Below are 9915 nucleotides of genomic sequence, written 5' to 3' on the forward strand. Positions count from 1 at the left end.
ATGATTTACAGTGTATCTAATATAATTTTTATTAGCTCCTTGAAATCTTCTGCCAGCTTCATATGATATGCACTTACCCAGTGGAATACTCTGAAACGCTCTTATTTCCTTAGATTCTGCCATTTTCTGAATGGCAGAAGCTTCTTCAAGTAAGTTTATTTTAATATTTCACATTAACATCAAACTTATCTCTGTAGGTATCAAAATAAAATGCTTGTGTATGTTAACAAATATATAAAATCATTTGAAGTTACCACTGATTTCTGAATATTAGAAGTATTCTGAGTGCAAATTATCATTGAAGAGTTTAAAAATCAATAATTATCTGAAAAGTACAGGTAACAGCTTCTCACAAAACTCAGGAAAATATGTTAATTTTTTCAGTGATCCTAAGAAAAAGAGATTATAACTTCTTGATTTAGATTTAAATTTAAAATACTATCTTCAGGACTTATTTGAATTCAAAAATACTGTTTTGGAGACAAGACCCACATACATAAAAGGCTGAAACACTGGCTTAACTACCACAGCACTGAGCACTATGTCCTTAGCTGACAGGTGGTTCAGCTTTCAGAAAACACAGACTTCATTGGTTCTTCTTTCTTTGTGCACAAAACTAGCAGATTTAGGCACTTTTGTATGGCATCCATGAATCTGCCTACCAAGGATGTGACCCACTATGTTAGACAACATGAAATGGCAAGGACAAAGATGTGACATCCTGCTCTTCTCACTGACTCAGAGGTAACAATGGGTAGCATCATCCACTTGAGCCTTCTCCCAGCTGCCCTGGAAAAGGACAGTCTTGTCTTCAAAATATTGAAAGAGACTGATTTTAGTTAGACAGCATCTAGCAATTCATGGCAGTCATTAGTCACAGCCAGCATGGCTTCATGGAGGGGAAGTCCTGCTTGTTGAACCTGACCTCAAAGAGTAACTCACCCAGCTGGTCCAGGAAAGTCAGTAGATGTAGTCCTTTTGGACTTCAGCAAAGCTTTAGATAGTCTCTTACAGTATCCTCCTGGACAAAACATCCAGCATACATCCATATATGATGAGTGAGCAACTGGCTCACCATCAGGCACAAAGGGTTATAGTGAAGGGGCTTACATCAGACTGGCCTCCAGTCACTGATGGGATTCTGCAGGGCTTCATCCTAGCCCCTGTGCTCAACATCTTCACAAAAAATCTGGATGCAGAACTCCAAGGAATACTAAGTAAGTTTGCCAATGACACTAAATTGGGAGAAGCTGTCAACTCCCTTGAAGGCAGGGAGGCCTTGCAGAGAGACCTCAATAAATTAGAGGGCTGGGAAATGATCAGCTGTATCTGGCAAGTGCCAGATTCTGCACCTGGGACAGGTTGTGTGTACAGACTGGGGAATGAGAGGCTGGAGAGCAGAGCTGCAGAAAAATGACAAGTTGAACACAAGTCAGCCAGGAGGAGCCTGGAGGGCCATCCCTGTCCTGGGGGATTCAGGGATAGCATCACAGCCAGGCAATTGTCTTGCTCTGAGCTGGGGCAACCTCACCTCCAGTGCTGGGGGCAGTTTTGGGTGCCACAATATAAGAAAGATGCTAAACTATTAATGACTGTCCAAAGAAGGGCCATGAGGATGGTGAAGGGCCTCGATGGGAAGCTTTCTCCTTGATGAGAAGTGGCTGAGATCACTTGGTTTGGTCATCCTGAAGGAGACTGAGGGGAGACCTCGTTGCAGTCTAGCATATCCTCATGAAGGGAAGAGGAGGGGCAGGCACTGATCTCTTCACTCTCATGACCACTGACAGGACCCAGGGAACTGGCCAGAACCTGAGGCAGGGGAGGTTTAGGCTGGATATGAGGAAAAGGTTTTTCACCCAGAGGGTGATTGTGCACTGGAATGGGCTCCCCAGGGATGTGATCACAGCACCAAGTCTGACAGAGTTCAAGAGGCTTCTGGAAAACACTGTCAGGGACATGGTGTGATTCTTGGGGTGTCCTGTGCAGGGCCAGGAGCTGGACTCAAAGATTCTGATGGGTTCCTTGTAACTCAGCATTCAATTGTTCTTTGAATTCTGGATGACAACAGACTTGGGTTGAAAACCTTCCTTTACCCTGTGAAAATCTCTGGAAAGCATTCTTTATTCCTACCAAACTTGTCTGAGCTATGAGAGAAAATTCAAGATTCAGTGGGTGATGAAGAAAAAACCACACAAATAATATAATAATTAGATAATAGAAAAATTATTTTCCCCTTAAAAGAAACATATTCTATTTATAGAATACATAATTATAAAGTATTAATATAAAATACATTAAAAAATCTTTGCAGCAGGAGCAGAAATCTCTGAAAAGCACATACCCTTACCAAAAAAATCCTCAGTCTCATTTTGTGGAGGCTGAAGTTCATCTAAGCATAATCAAGAAGTTTCTCAGCATATTTGAAGGTGAAAATCTACGTGACTGTGGATCTCAAATATATCCAGTATACACTGACAGGTTTATAGTTTTGAACCTCAACACCTAAACTCTGTTGGTACTGCTAAGATTCCCTTGTTAGTTGATATTTTTGTCCAATACAGGATGGTATTTAGGTTCATGTAAGGCAAATTGCACTTCCTAAGTAAAGTGTATTGAGATTAAAGGAGTATCTGCAGCGACTAAAGACAAGAAAAGAGTGAACTCACTAACCTAAACAAACTTCACCAAGGACATCCAGAGGTCCTTCCAGAGGAGCACAGAGGATTAGTCTCACTGAATGTTCACAAAAGCCAAAATATCCCTTTGTGGGAGACATTACCAGGATGATCTATTCAGATGCTGGACACCTAATATTCAAATCTAACTAATCCTTACAGTATATCACAGCTGGAAATGAAATCTCAAGAAGAAAAAGCACATATCTTTCTTGTCCAAGAAAGTCATTGTCCTGAGCAGTCATCTGTCAGCTTCAGCTGCACGTTTTTTTCAGTGCTTTCATCTTGTCTCAGTATATTCATCCCTTGTGAGCAAATAGCAAAAAGGCAATAAAGTAAAAACATCATAACATGACGTGGCAATCCTTTTGCAGCATGACTTTTGCAATACATATGACATCAGGATCTCACTATCAAATAGAGTAAGAAAATACACCAAAGCCTTGCCAGTCATTGGATTTTACATTCTCTTCTTGAAATGTACAAAATGTGGCTCCTCAGGGGGCAACAGTTTCTCCCATCAAAAAAACAAAATTACCTGTGATATCCAGATGGAAGGTGCAGACATAATTTTGACATAATACTTTTGCTTATGAGGGTTATGAGGTTAAGCTGTTTTCATTAGGGGGCTTTTTAAAGTTAACTTGTCATATACTTTTTCTTAAATTGCATTAATTTAGGATTGAAATAATAGATACTCTACTCTTGGCCGGCACAGGAAAGAGATATTTCCAGAGTCAAGCCCTTTCTGAGAATCAAAAATTCTCTATGAAAAGTGCGAATAACTGTGACTGAAGACACTATTGCTTACTCCTTTTTGGATGATTCTCCATGTTCCTTTTGATAAAAAGAACAACTTCACTGTTGCCTGTCAAAAGATAAGACTGAGAATCTGCCTAAAAGAGGTGTCAACAAAGATAAATATGCTTAGTAGTACAGAGAACCCTCACCAGGGGTAAGATAGCTGGTGAAATCAAATCCTCTCTATTCCTCTCTCCATCTATTAGCCAGGAAACATTTTCAATTTTCCAACTCTAGAAGTTTACAGATGGCTTTCCTAAGGGATGAAGATTATGACTTTGCCTTGAGAGCCAGCTGCCATATGTGCTCTACCTAAACTTCAAAAAAATGATATGAATATCCCAATATTGGTATTGTCACTTGTGAAGACAGTTGGCATTCTATTGTCTATATCTAAGCTATAAAATTTTAGGAAGTCAGGAAGACACAGCTCGTCATTATATTTTTATTAGCTCTCTACAGATTTGTTCTGGGCAGGGGAGAAATCAGATGAAGTGACTGCATGGCTCTAGGGACGGCACCATGCTGACACCGACTCTGAGGATCAAGAACTCCTAAGAGATGGGATCTACCTGCAGAGGCTCACAGGCATGGGCATTGCCAGCACACTGAGGAAGGAGATCCTGCCACTCTACTCAGCATGAGTGAGGTATATCTGGGTTCCTCAGTACAAAGGAGAAATGGACATATGGAGATAGTCAAGCAAAGGGCCACAAAAATACTTAAGGAACTGGACCATGTGAGGAATGACTGAGATTGCTGAGACGGAGAGGAGAGGAGAGGAGAGGAGAGGAGAGGAGAGGAGAGGAGAGGAGAGGAGAGGAGAGGAGAGGAGAGGAGAGGAGAGGAGAGGAGAGGAGAGGAGAGGAGAGGAGAGGAGAGGAGAGGAGAGGAGAGGAGAGGAGAGGAGAGGAGAGGAGAGGAGAGGAGAGGAGAGGAGAGGAGAGGAGAGGAGAGGAGAGGAGAGGAGAGGAGAGGAGAGGAGAGGAGAGGAGAGGAGGAGAGGAGAGGAGAGGAGAGGAGAGGAGAGGAGAGGAGAGGAGAGGAGAGGAGAGGAGAGGAGAGGAGAGGAGAGGAGAGGAGAGGAGAGGAGAGGAGAGGAGAGGAGAGGAGAGGAGAGGAGAGGAGAGGAGAGGAGAGGAGAGGAGAGGAGAGGAGAGGAGAGGAGAGGAGAGGAGAGGAGAGGAGAGGAGAGGAGAGGAGAGGAGAGGAGAAAAAGGAGGGTCTTATCAATGTGTATACCTGACAGGACCATGTAAAAAGGATGGAGCCAGCAAAATTAAATACCATTTAAACATAAGAGAAAGCTTCATTATCTTGTGTGTGGTTAAACATTGGAAAAGGTTGCCCAGAGAGATTGTGGAGTCTCCATATCTGGAGTTACTCAAAACATGATAGGACAGCTGTGAGCAAACTGCAGTAGATGACCCTGGCCAGGGTGAGATCACTCCATGACCACTCCATGATGTCCATAGCTGCCTCCTCACCTCAGCCATGCTGTCATGTCAGTGGCCTAGGACACTGGCAGCATCCTGAACATTTGCACAAGTACAGAGAGACAGGTTGGGTGCTTTCTTTGCAATGCCCCCCTCCCCCCATCTTATCTCTTGTAAGGCAGATGAAGAACAGATTTGATGAAGACACAAGGAACCAGGTGAACATGCATGCTATGATGATACATTCAGATCTGAAGAGTGTACAAGTGACTGTGTGAAAATTACCCTCTAAATATACAATGTGACAATCAAATTGTGCTTGGACAGCTACTGTTGACCAGGACATGCATTATCTTTAACATTTTTAACATTTATATACAAGAAGTAAAAATACCCATTTCTTCAAAACTCCACATTATTTCAAATTAAGAGTATTCATATGGGAACAGGAATGATGGCAATTATATCAGCAGAGTTACACTGGACAGATTTCCCTGTGATAGATCAAATGTATCTTTCATCACTTCTTGTAAGGGCTGCAAAGGAAATAATAAACAAGGAAGGATTTACAAGGGAATAGGACATGAGTCTGAAGGACAGAGTAAGTAATGCAGTCCTAAAACCAGATCCATATAGGATGCACATAAAAAGTTTTGGAAATGTAAGCAGGTAGAGGCGACGAAATGCTAAATTTGATAAACACATCAGGAAACAAAATCCTACAGTTGGGTTTATGGAAAGAATCATAAGCTCACACTTCACACAGGAGAAAATTAAGACTATTTTCTCATTTGAAATAAGTAGAGCTTGTCAGATTCTAAATTCTGTAACTTTTAATAATTTCCAAAATTAACCAAAACACACCTTGGAAAGTTCTCAAATCATAATCCCTCATTTTCCCTCTTCTTTTGATTTTGAAAAGAAATTATTTCTCAAAATAAAATCACATGGAAAAATCAAAAAGCCAGATATTACCCTGGCCATTCTGTAGGGATTTTGCTAGTGTCCTCCCACTCTAATAATCAAAGTCAGCTTTTTATTCTGCCACACCGTATTATTTAATTTCATTAATCACATAATGGGTGGCAATTACTTAGTGTCACATAATGCTCTACTTTTAGTGCTACCAAAGTGGCATTGCACTGTAGCTTAGAAGTTATATTTGTCAAAGGGCAATTTATGATGCTCAGAATTTTCCATTTCTGAATGCCTTGTGGAACCTGTGAGGCCCATAACAAATACTTTATTAGTGCATTCTGAGGATTTCCTAGAAGTATATAACTGTATTTAAACTATCTATTTGAATCTCCTCCCTTCAGCCAATTTTATGGCCACATAAATATTTTTCCGTGCATTACCATCTGTGAGTGGGCAGAGTAGTCAGTCTCTGTGGAAAGTATTTCTCCAACAAGTGCATCCTTTGTGTATGCCTAATGCTGCCTTTCTGGCATATTAGAGAAATCAGTATTTAGCAGTGAGATTGCCAGAGATGACTCTTAAGTTATGTGATCTGTATCTGCACACATGCAGGGAGACACACAGAGACATCAGCAGGTGGACAAACCTAAATAATTCTCTGCCCTGGCTACTCCAGGAGCCATCAGAGGAACCACCATCCCAAAAAAGACCCATCTCCTCACACAGGAAGGAGCACCAGGACACAAGGGCAGGTGGGGGAACACCAATAATGCCATCAGAGAAATGAAATCTCTCCCTAGACTGTCCCCAGGCTAGCCTCAGCCCCACGGGCCAAGCACAATAACCAGCACCATAGGGGAGCAGTTGGGTGTCACTCCTAGGGATATGGGACACGATATGGGATGCAGGAGAAGAGTATCTTGGGGCTGCACAAAAATGTGTCATGAGATGCTTAAGGGAGGAGGCACAGGCAGGAAAAGGGAGGGATACAGGCCAGCTGGTGGGTACACAGAGTCTGAGGATGATTCCTGGGGGGCCTTAGTGTGTCCCTCCATGTGTGTGCTGGGTGTCTGTACGTGGGTCCATATCCACAGCCTGAGTGGTGCTGCAGCCTCAGGGCTCCTATGTCCACGTGCAAACAGCTGGGATGCAGGGAACAGCTACTGAGCAGACTGAGTGTCTGATCCAGATGCTCACTGAGGAGAGCCATATGGTGTACATGTACATATACATATTCCCACTAGCAGATTTTCACCCTGGACAGGCAGACGGGAACAGGGTGAGGCTGTTGATGCATTTTGTGTTCCTGATAGTGCTGAGTTCGTGTCTGTGCTGGTCTCTGGGGCCAGCTGTGTGTATATGTTTATGTGTGGGTCCTGTAAAGGTGTTTGCAGGCTGACTATTGGGCATACCAGTCTGGCTATTAGCTGGACCAGCTGGACAGAGCTGCAGCAACCTCCTCTCTGTTGAGCTACTGGATTTGGAAAGCCTAACCAATCACCAAGAATTGAACTTGCACAGTCAAAATACGTAACAGTTAGAAAATATAAGATTGATTGAACTGAACTGTTCCCCTTACTACATCTTTAATTATATCACACACTAATTGCCTCTCAACCCTTATGTCATTACTATAGTGGTAGTTTTTTGGAACACCATTCACTCTTCTCATTCAATATGTAGCTCCAACTCAGCAAAAGTAAAACTATTAGTTTTTCAAGGATAAAACTATCAGTTTGTCAAGGATTCTCAAACTGAGAATACAGTTAACTATCAAGGACAGTTAATACAGTCCTTAACAAATCATCATGAATCTGCTTTCTAGCCTTGCCAGATAAGGAAATTGAGGACTATATCACAGAATTCCAGAACAGACAAGGCTGAAAGAGATCTTAAAGATCATCTAGTCCAGCCATCAGAGGGGTCCAACTGACACTATTCAGACTTGTTATGCAAATACAAAAGCTGTCACTTATAGCTACATTTATTAAACTTTGAAGAGAAATTTTATTTTTTACAAGGCCAGAAGAACTCAGAGATGATGAAACTTAAAGTACTTATTTTCAAGTAATGGATATAGTATTTGCCACTCTGCAGATTGTCCTTATCTGCAGAGTCACTGTCACAATCTAGGAAGGAGACTCAGGTGATCTGTGAATACAGAAATAATGCAAATGATCAAGACTGCTTATTTTCTGTAAAGAAGAAAAAAACAGAACTACGATTAACAAGAAAGATTTACTGGTCTTCAACTTCACAAACACCCTTTCACCAATCTTGGCTACACAGTCCTACATTATCTGAAATTATTTGAAGAAAGGGTCTCATACATTATTACACCCAAAATGACTTCTACCATCTGAAAGCAATATTCTAAAGATTTATTTCACATTTCCTATGACCTTGCAAAATAACACCTATAATAACTTTTCACAGAGCTGCATCCAACTATCACTCTCCTACCTTGAAATTTTGCTTAATGAGGCCTGTCTTAAACAAGCTCAACACCCAGGGATTTTTGCCAGCCCTCTCTACATCCTAAGTTTTCATCTGCACCTGCCAAAAGGTTGATTTATTTGGGCATAATCATTTTTTGTGTGTGTAATCACTTTTCTGTAAGCAGTCATAAAGACTTGTGTATAGCACTCCATTTACCTGGGCATCTGTTTTTAAATGCTTTTTAAAAGACATTTTAATGTAATTTTTAAGTAATTTTTAATACACAAAAAGGCCTTCTGATAGTGAGGATGATACAAAACTGGTTCTAACACAAGATATGGAGTGGATCTCCTGGTAGCCTTGATTTTTATTCCCCATCTTCTCCATCCTTTCCACAGCCAGGCACAGTTGTATTCAAAGGGCTAAATACTAATTGTGTACAGACTTACATTAAACTCTTCTGAAGGCTTTGGTGCAACAAAGAGCAAGCACAGAGAGAGGCTCTCACACTCTGTGAACATATCCAGAGATGAAAGTCCCTGAGAAAGGCCCAGTTCTAAAGCCTTGGTCCTCCTCCTCTGTGTATGAGCTATCCTTCAGAAGGGGATAAAGAGGTAGTGTCTTTGACCACATAAAACCTCTGAGTTCTTGCTTTCATTTCCTCTTGTCCACAGCTTTTTTCCAGACACAAAAATAACTCCTATTCTAAAGCTCTTCCTAAATGCAATGCTAGATGGCCCTCTCCTACCAATGACGGATGCTGAAAATACTCACTCTGGCCATGAAGCAATACATGCTATCTATTGAAAGTGCACATCAATAGCTTACTCATTCTTCTCCTTCCATTTCACTTTAGAATGAAAAAAAAAAAGAATACAAATTCTCCAGATCTATATCCCTCTCAAAGTCCAGTGACACTCCTTTCCCATTCCTTCTTCCTCCCCACCAATTATCAGATATACATTGAAAGTTTGTGTCATCAGTTCCACTACTGTTACCTACCCTGAGCAGCACTGGTTCCCATTGCTTGTGGCATAAGCACATAGACAATCCTTAGACTAAAACGCCTGGGATTCTGCACCTTTCTCTTAGGTTGCACTTGTTTCTTCTCCACTTTTGCTATTACCACTCTTGAAATAGCAGGAGGTGCTCTGCACAGGGTGAGCAGAATAAGTGTGCATCCATGATGAGGCAGCAGGAGCAATCACTGCTACTCTGTCACTTTCCTGTTCACCAGGAGATATTTTTTCTGCCTTACCAAGGATCTCTTCTGATTTCATTAGTGAGACACTAAATGAGGTAAGTCCTAATAATCAGCCATCAGGCAGTCCTGCACCTCTGTGCTCATTTGGAACAACTGATCATGAAAAGGTGCTGGAGCGAACAAGCAGTGTGTGAATTAAGCACCCAGTAGCAATGAGTGTACAGCTCAAGAGAACGGTTTTGATGTCGTTCTTATCTGTGTTATCACATTCGATAACAATCACGCCAACATCTAGGGGAGAACATCCTTGGAGCTCTGAACAGAAGGCCCTCAGAATCCCTGAGGATGCATGAGTTCCGAGCCATTTCCAAAGGACAGCCCTCCCCACAGCCACCCCTCCCAAAGCGCTGCTGTAAAGTTCATCACATTTTATTACAAGGTT

The sequence above is a fragment of the Erithacus rubecula genome (genome assembly GCF_903797595.1).
Source record: "Erithacus rubecula genome assembly, chromosome: 2".
NCBI lineage: Eukaryota > Metazoa > Chordata > Aves > Passeriformes > Muscicapidae > Erithacus > Erithacus rubecula.